This window comes from Sapajus apella, unplaced genomic scaffold, assembly GCF_009761245.1.
Source record: "Sapajus apella isolate SASKATOON/1434 unplaced genomic scaffold, GSC_monkey_1.0 scaffold58, whole genome shotgun sequence".
Classification (NCBI taxonomy): Eukaryota; Metazoa; Chordata; class Mammalia; order Primates; family Cebidae; genus Sapajus; species Sapajus apella.
Window position 1 is genome coordinate 626,973 of NW_022436998.1, and position 8,595 is coordinate 635,567.

The window sequence follows — 8,595 nt, forward strand, 5'->3', positions numbered from 1 at the left end:
TTTTTTTTTTTTTTTTTTTTTTTTTTTTTTTTTTGGGTGTGTGTGTGTGTGTTTCTATCTCCTTCGTTTCTGCTCCGATCTCTTATTTCTTGTTTTCTTCTAGCTTTTGAGTTTTTTTTTTTGATCTTGCTCTTCTGGCTCTTGGAATTTTGATGAAAGAGTGTCGATTTTAGATCTTTCCTCATTTTTCATGTGGGCATTTATTGCTATAAATTTCCCTGTAGGCACTGCTTTGTATGTACCAGAGATTCTGGTACATTGTGTCCTTGTTCTCATTGGTTTTGAAGAACATCTTTATATTTACCTTCATTTCATTGTTTATCCAGTTGACATTCAGGAGCAAATTGTTCAGTTTCCATGAAGTTGTGTGGTTTTGATTTAGTTTCTTACTCCTGAAATCTAATTTGATTGCACTGTGGTCTGAGAGACTGTTTGTTATTATTTCCATTCTTTTGTATTTGCTCAGGAGTGATTTACTTCCAAGTACGTAGTCAATTTTAGAGTAAGTGCAATGTGTGCTGAGAAGAATGTATATTCTGTGGCTCTGGGGTGGAGAGTTATGTAGATGTCTATTAGGTTCACTTGTTCCAGTTCTGCATTCAAGTCCTGCATATCCTTGTTGATTTTCTGTCTCATTGATCTGTCTAATATTGACAGTGGAGTGTTAAAGTCTCCAACTATTCTTTTGTGGGACTCTTATCCCTTTGTAGGTCATTAAGAACTTGCTTTATGTATCTGGGTGCTCCTGTATTGGGTGCGTATATATTTAGTATAGCTAACTCTTCTTGAAGTATTGATCTTTTCATTATGTAATGTCCTTATTTGTCTCTTTTGATCTTTGTTGGTTTAAAGTCCATTTTATCAGAGACTAGGATTGCAACCCCTGCTTTTTTTTTTTTTTTTTCTCCATTTGCTTGGTAGGTCTTCTTCCCTCCCTTTATTTTGACTGTCTGTGTGTCTTTGCATGTGAGATGGGTCTCTTGAATACAGCACATCAATGGATATTGACTTTTTACCCAGTTTGCCAGTCTGTGTCTTTTGATTGGGGTATTTGGGCCATTTACATTTAACATCGATATTGTTATGTGTAAATTTGATCCTGCCATTTTGTCACTGATTGTTTTGCCCATTGGTTGATGCAGTTTCCTCATTTGCATCATTGGTCTTTACCATTTGGTTTGTTTTTGCAGTGGCTGGTACAGGATTTTTTTCCCCTGTGTTCAGTGCTTCCTTCAGGAGCTCTCGGAAGGCAGGTGTGGTGGCAATAAAATCTCTCAGTAATTGCTTGTCCATAAAGAATTTTATTTCTTTTTCACTTATGAAGCCTAGTTTGGCTGGATGTAAAATTCTGGGTTGAAAGTTCTTTAAGGCTGTTGAATATTGGCCCCAACTCTCTTCTGGCTTGTAGGGTTTCTGAAAAGAGATCTGTTGAGTCTGATGGATTTTCCTTTGTTTCTCTCTAGCTGCCCTTAGCATTTTTTCCTTCATTTCAACCCGGGTGAATCTGATGATTATGTGCCTTGGGTTTCCTCTTCTTGAGGAGTCTCTTTGTGGTGTTCTTTGTATTTCCTGTATTTGAATGTTGGCCTGCTTCGCTTAGTTGGGGAGGTTTTCCTGGATAACTTCCTGAAGAGTGTTTTCCAGCTTGAATTTATTTTCCCTGTCCTCTTCAGGTACACCAATCAAGCATAGATTAGGTCTTTTCACATAATCCCATATTTCTTGGAGGCATTGTTCATTTCTTTTCACTCTTTTCTTGCCTTCTCTTTTTATTTTACTGAGTTGATCTTCAATCTCTGATATCCTTTCTTCTGCTTGATCAATTCGGCTATTGAAACTTGTGTATGCTTCACAAAGTTCTTGTGCTGTGTTTTCATCTCAATCAAGTCTTTTGTGTTCTTCTCTAGGCTGGTTATTCTAGTTAGCATTTTGTCTAGTGTTTTTTCAAGGTTCTTAGTTTCTTTGCATTGGGTTAGAACATGTTCTTTTAGCTCAGAGAAGTTTATTATTACCCATCATCTGAAGCCTGCTTCTGTCAGCTTGTCCAAATCATTCTCTGACCATTTTTATTACCTTGCTGGTGAGGCATTGTGATCTCTCTGGGGAGGAGAGGTGTTCTGGAGTTTGAGGTTTTCTTCCTTTTTGCACTGGTTTCTTCCCATCTTCATGGATTTATCTTTGATCTTCAAAGTTGGTGATTTTGGGTGGGATCTCTGAGTGGACGTCCTATCTTGTTTGGAGACATGGATATCACTCTGCTTCTGTGTCTCATTAGCTGGGAGGTGCAATCTGGAGAAGCTCCCTTTCAACCATCTTGGTCCCCCTCTTCCCATTGGTCTCTGCCCAGAAGGTCTTCCTGAGGGTTACCTGGGACTTCAGGCCTCTTGAGGCTGTTGGAGAGACTTGAATACCCTGGCTTCTTTCTCCCAATCACACAGCTTCTCTGGCTGTGGCTGTTTGCCTAGAAAGCTGTTCATTCATTTGTTCATTCAAGATCCCCCTCCAAACCCCCAGAGGGCAGTGGCTAGAACACCCCAATCTACCTGGAGGCTTCCTGGGAAGCCCCACTCAGTCCTGAGCTCCCTGCTGGCAGCTGGGGCTTCCCTGAATGGTACAGGGACAGAACTCAGCCACAGAAACAGTTGGAAGGAGGAGAGCAGGAGGGAGGGGCAGGAAACTGGCCTGACCAAGGGCGGAAATCGCTGGCTTTGCCAGGTAGGGGGCTGTGAGGGGAGGATGCCCCTACCAACTGGAGACTGGGCCTGCTGAAATTTTTTATGTGCTTTGACAGTATTTGGTAGAATCTTTAGGAGTTTCTATATATAATATTATGTCATCTGCAAACAGGGACAACTAAAAATTCTCCTTTCCAATTTGGATGTGTTTTATATTTTTTTCTTGTCTAATTGCTCTGGCTAGGACTTCCAGTACTACATTTCATGTAAGTGGTAAACATGAGGATCCTTGTCTTTTTCCTGATACTAGAGGAAAAGCTTCCAGCTTTTCTTCATATAATATGATGTCAGCTGTGGGCTGTGATATATGGCCTTTATTGTGTTGAGGTGTAAGCTTTCTATACCTAGCTTGTTGAAAGTTTTCATAATAACAGGATATTGAATTTTGTCAAATTTATTTTCTGCATGTATTGGCATGATTGTATGTTTTTTGTCATTTTTTCTTTTAATATGATGTATCATATGTATTTTTTTTCCTATGATAAGCCATCATGGCATCTGTGGCATGAATCCAACTTGATCATAGTGAATACTCTTTTCAATGTGCTGTTGGATTTGGTTTGCTGGTATCCTTCTAGGATTTTTGTATCTAAGTTCATTAGTGCTGTTAGTCTGTAGTTTGTGTGTATGTGTGTGTTCTTGTTTTGTTTTGGAATCAGGTTATGCTGACCTTGTAAAATTAGTGTAAAAATATTTTTTCTTTTAGTTTCTGAAATAGTTTCAGAAGAGTTTGTATTAGTTCTTTTTAAATGTTTGGCAGAATTCTGTAGTTCAACTATCATGTACTCGGGTTTCCTTTGATGGAATACCTTTGAGTAGTGATTTAATTTTCTCACTCTATATTTATCTGTTATATTTTCTGTTTCCTCATAATTTAACATTAGAAGGCTGTATTTCTCCAGAAATTTATTTAATCTGTGTTGTTAAATTTATTGACATATAGCTATTGCTCATAATAGCTTCTTATGATCCTTTGTATTTCTTTAATATCATCTGAAATGTCTCTTTTTTATCTCTGATTTTATGTATTTGAGTCTTCCTCTCACTTTTTACTTAGGTATTCTAGCTAAAATTCATTGATTTTCTTCATCTTTTCAAATACCAACTCTTTTTTTTTTAATGTTTTGAATTCTCAGTTTCTATTACATTTACTTTTGTGCTGAGGTTTATTATTTTCTTCTTTCTGTTAATTTTGATTTTATTTCTTCTTTTTTTTTTTTTCCCAGAAGTGAGAGTTATCATTTAGTTATAATTTTAGGTGAAACTTAAAAACTAATCAATACTAAACTAAATTTTTGTTTTTACTTCTCCCAGCAGTTCAGTGTGTACTAAAGTTGAAGATCAATCATCTGAAGTTCAAAGTCTTAGTGCATAATTTGTGAGAAGTTTGCAGTTTGTGTTTACAGAATCTTTAGATTCTTAGCTTTCAACTGCATTTTCACAGAACACATCAATGGATTTCTTCATCACCCTGCTGATTTGTCTTTCTTGTCTAGTGTTTTTTTTCTCTGTGGAATGGAAGCTGTGCCAAAGGGAAGCTCCTACCTAGCCCAACTCCTCTCCCCATTGTTGAGAAATATTCTACAGTTAAATAGTAAGAACATCAGCAAATCCATAAGCATGGTAAGTATGACTAATTTTCTTTTAGTTTTCTGCAGTAAGTCAGATAGTCACATAACTAAGCAACATATGGACCCAGATAACAAGTTTTAAAGAGATGCCTTTACAGAGAATTATGCATTAGACACCCAGATATGACTTTAGAATGTATTCAGATAGAAGAAAGTGAGATCAATAAATCCAAAAGAAATGAAGAAATTAGCAAGCCAGATTCAAATAAGTATTTACTCCAGAATGGAGGTTTCATCTGGAAAGCAGTTAAAGACTGTACCACCTAAGAGGAATAAGGAGGCTTCCATTTATATAGGAATTCATTTAGATTATATAAATTTTTTGTCAGATTGCTTCACTGGTGGATTAAACAAATAATGCACCATCAATCATTAGTACAAGAGTGCATTTGTGTTAGTGAATCAGAAATAAGTTGTATACAAAGTATTCTGAAAGATTAGGACCAGTTTCCTTGTATTATATATGTCGAGAGCCCAGTTGTTTGTGAAGAAAATGTTTTTCATAATTCCTTATTGATCTCAAAGTTTATCAGCGGTTCAATGTGGCAGCAATTGCCCAAGATGGGAGTCATTCCTGCCACCAGTGAAACATTGCAAAGATCATTGATCCATGTTATGATTGTTGACATTACCAGGAGCAGAAATTCTCTGTTGATATTGTAATCCAGGTTGCTTTTTCTGTAACTATTTTTTGGTAAATGCTACTGAAAATGGAACAGCTTTCAGTTTGTTAAATAAGCACTGATTTACAGAACCATAGCACTATTTTTTCCTAAAGTACAGATGAATTAAAATCAAGGACATTACTAAGGGTTTATATCTTTCATATTTCATACTGTAGTTCTCAATAAATGAGTCAATAACTTCTCTACTCCAAGTTGTTTACATAGCAGTTGCTCTCTAAAGCCTGAAGGAATGATCTGGAATCTGTCTTTTCCTTGAGAAAGCCAGTTACCAGGCACTGTCCCTGGAAGTTCATTCTTCCTATGCTTTGGCTTTGGATTTAAAGAGATTGTGTCAGCACCCCAGCTTGTCCATTTGTTAATTCACATATTTAGGCAGGATTTAAACCTCTGTAAGCTTTAGATTCCATTTCTTTAATATGTAAATAAGAAATATTTTGCACAGGTTACTTAAGTTTTTTTTCCAACTTCAGACATTTCCTAATGAATTTCCAAACATTCTTTACAGCTTAGACCATGCTCAGCCTCCAAGCAGCCTCATCATTGACAAAGAATGTGGAGAAACAAGAGTTGAATGAGCTCCTAAAACAGTCTATCTTTCCTGGCTTTGCAGAAAATTCTGGAGTCTGAGGAAAAAGATAATCGGCCCCACTTGCAGTCAAAGTTTCAAGGTCAGGCGTAAGAATCAGTCACTGTGGAAGCACAGGTAAACACAGGCTGGAGTAGGTGGAAAGAGCACAGTGTGATTTGGAGGGCATTGGCTTTGAAAATGAAGAAACAGAGAGAGAGAGAGAGAGAGAGAGAGAGAGCGAGAGAGAGAGAGAGAGAATGAGAATTGAAGTGATCATACCTTCCCACCTGGGTCTTTCCTTGGCCATTTATTTGGTTTGAGCTCACAAACCACACTCCAGAGGTGGCTGAGGAGTGGGAGTGGGTGAAGTCCATGGGTGATGAGAAGCATCATGAGATTGTATCAGTGCCTAGGGAAGACAAGTGCCAACTTTCTCCTGGGGCAATGTCTTTGCTTTTGCTCTTGGGGGAATGTCCTCTTCAGAGCCTGAGAGTCCTAGTGTGGCCATGTTCTTACCATGTGACTTTAAGCAAATCTCTGAACCTTCTGAGGCCTGTTTTCTCATCTGTATATCAGAATAAAATCCTTTCTTCTACAATTTTCATGGGCATCAAATGCCATAAATTGTGTAAAACATCCCTCACTGTGACTAATTGTGTGCTTCAGTATTATTGTAACTGCCAGTATAGTTGAGTTTCCTCTCATTTCTGGGGAGTCCCTGGGAATCCCCAGAGGATGGGGAGAGGCCTATGGTACAGGATCTTATATGGGGAATATCCAGTTTCCTTAGAACAAGTACATCTAATTTTAAACAAAACTATAGGGAGAGCCTGTACCCATTTTAGCCCTGTTTTCTGATGCACTTTCCCTAAGCTGTTTTTAATAGTCAGGTTCATTCACACCACTTTGCCTGAATTCTGAGGCTGGTAGGCGGCTTATAGCTTCCAGCTGATCCCTAGCATTCTTGCTGTGCTGTGTACCAAGTCGGCTACAAATGCAGGCCCACTTGCAAAGGCAGTCCAAATCTAGGGATGATGTATCTCTTTTTTTTTAAAATACATATTTTATTGCATTTTAGGTTTTGGGGTACATGTGAAGAACACGCAAGATTGTTGCATAGTTACATACATGGAATGTGGTTTGCTGCCTTCCTCCACATCACCTATACCTGGCATTTTTCCCCATGTTATCCCTCCCCACCCCCCCCACTGTCCCTCCCCTAGTTCTCCCACACAGACCCCAGTGTGTGATGCTCCCCTCCCTGTGTCCATGTGTTCTCATTGTTCAACACCCACCTATGAGTGAGAACATCTGGTGTTTGATTTTCTGTTCTTGTGTCAGTTTGCTGAGAATGATGGTTTCCAGGTTCATCCATGTCCCTACAAAGGACACAAACTCATCGTTTTTTATGGCTGCGTAGTATTCCATGGTGTATATGTGCCACATTTTCCCTGTCCAGTCTGTCATCAATGGGCATTTGGGTTGATTCCAAGTCTTTGCTACCGTAAACAGTGCTGCAGTGAACATACGTGTGCATGTGTCCTTATAATAGGATGATTTATAATCCTTTGGATATATACCCAGTAACAGGATTGCTGGGTCAAATGGAATTTCTATTTCTAGGTCCTTGAGAAATCGCCACACTGTCTTCCACAATGGTTGAACTAATTTACACTCCCACCAACAGTGTAAAAGTGTTCCTATTTCTCCACATCCTCTCCAGCATCTGTTGTCTCCAGATTTTTTAATGATCGCCATTCTAACTGACATGAGATGGTATCTCAATGTTGTTTTGATTTGCATTTCTCTGATGACCAGTGATGATGAGCGTTTTTTCATGTTTGTTGTCCTCATATATGTCTTCTTTTGTAAAGTGTCTGTTCATATCCTTTGCCCACTTTTGAATGAGCTTGTTTGTTTTTTTCTTGTAAATCTGTTTTAGTTCTTTGTAGATTCTGGATATTAGCCCTTTGTGAGATGGGTAGATTGCAAAATTTTTTTCCCATTCTGTTGGGTGCTGATTCACTCTAATGACTGTTTTTTTTTTTTTGCCGTGCAGAAGCCGTGGAGTTTGATTAGGTCCCATTTGTCTATTTTGGCTTTTGTTGCCAATACTACTAGTGTTTTAGTCATGAAATCTTTGACTATACCTATGTCCTGAATGGTTTTGCCTAGATTTTCTTCTAGGGTTTTTATGGTGTTAGGTCTTATGTTTAAGTCTTTAATCCATCTGGAGTTAATTTTAGTGTAAGGTGTCAGGAAGGGGTCCAGTTTCTGCTTTCTGCACATGGCTAGCTAGTTTTCCCAACACCATTTGTTAAACAGGGAATCCTTTCCCCATTGCTTGTTTTTGTCAGGTTGTCAAAGATCAGATGGTTGTAGATGTGTGGCATTTCCTCTGAGGCCTCTGTTCTGTTCCATTGGTCTATATCTCTGTTTTGGTACCAGTACCATGCTGTTTTGATTACTGTACCTTGTAGTATAGTTTGGAGTCTGGTAGTGTGATGTCTCCCGCTTTGTTCTTTTTGCTTAGAATTGACTTGGCTATGCCGGCTCTCTTTTGGCTCCATATGAAATTTAAGATGGTTTTTTTCCAGTTCTGTGAAGAAGGTGACTCGTAGCTTGATGGGGATAGCATTGAATCTGTAAATTACTTTGGGCAGTATAACCATTTTCATGATATTGATTCTTCCTAACCATGAGCATGGAATGTTTCTCCATCTGTTTGTGTCGTCTCTTATTTTGTCGAGCAGTGGTTTGTAGTTCTGCTTGATGAGGTCCTTTACATTCTGTGTTTTATTCCTAGATATTTTATTCTCTTTGTAGCAATTGTGAATGGCAGCTCATTCTTGATTTGGCTCTCTTTAAGTCTGTTATTGGTGTATAGGAATGCTTGTGATTTTTGCACATTGATTTTGTATACTGCGACTTTGCTGAAGTTGCTTATCAGTTTCAGTAGATTTGGGGGGTCTTGT

The 8,595-nt window shown here is 38.3% G+C and overlaps 1 long non-coding RNA gene across 1 annotated transcript; it reads left to right on the plus strand.

Annotated features, from left to right (window-relative positions):
* Positions 1 to 4,036: 4,036 nt before the first annotated feature.
* On the plus strand, positions 4,037 to 6,657 carry LOC116528285. The gene is made up of 4 exons (XR_004258967.1): positions 4,037 to 4,113; positions 4,232 to 4,358; positions 5,245 to 5,441; positions 5,558 to 6,657. It is a non-coding gene; the product is annotated as an uncharacterized LOC116528285 (long non-coding RNA).
* Positions 6,658 to 8,595: the final 1,938 nt, after the last annotated feature.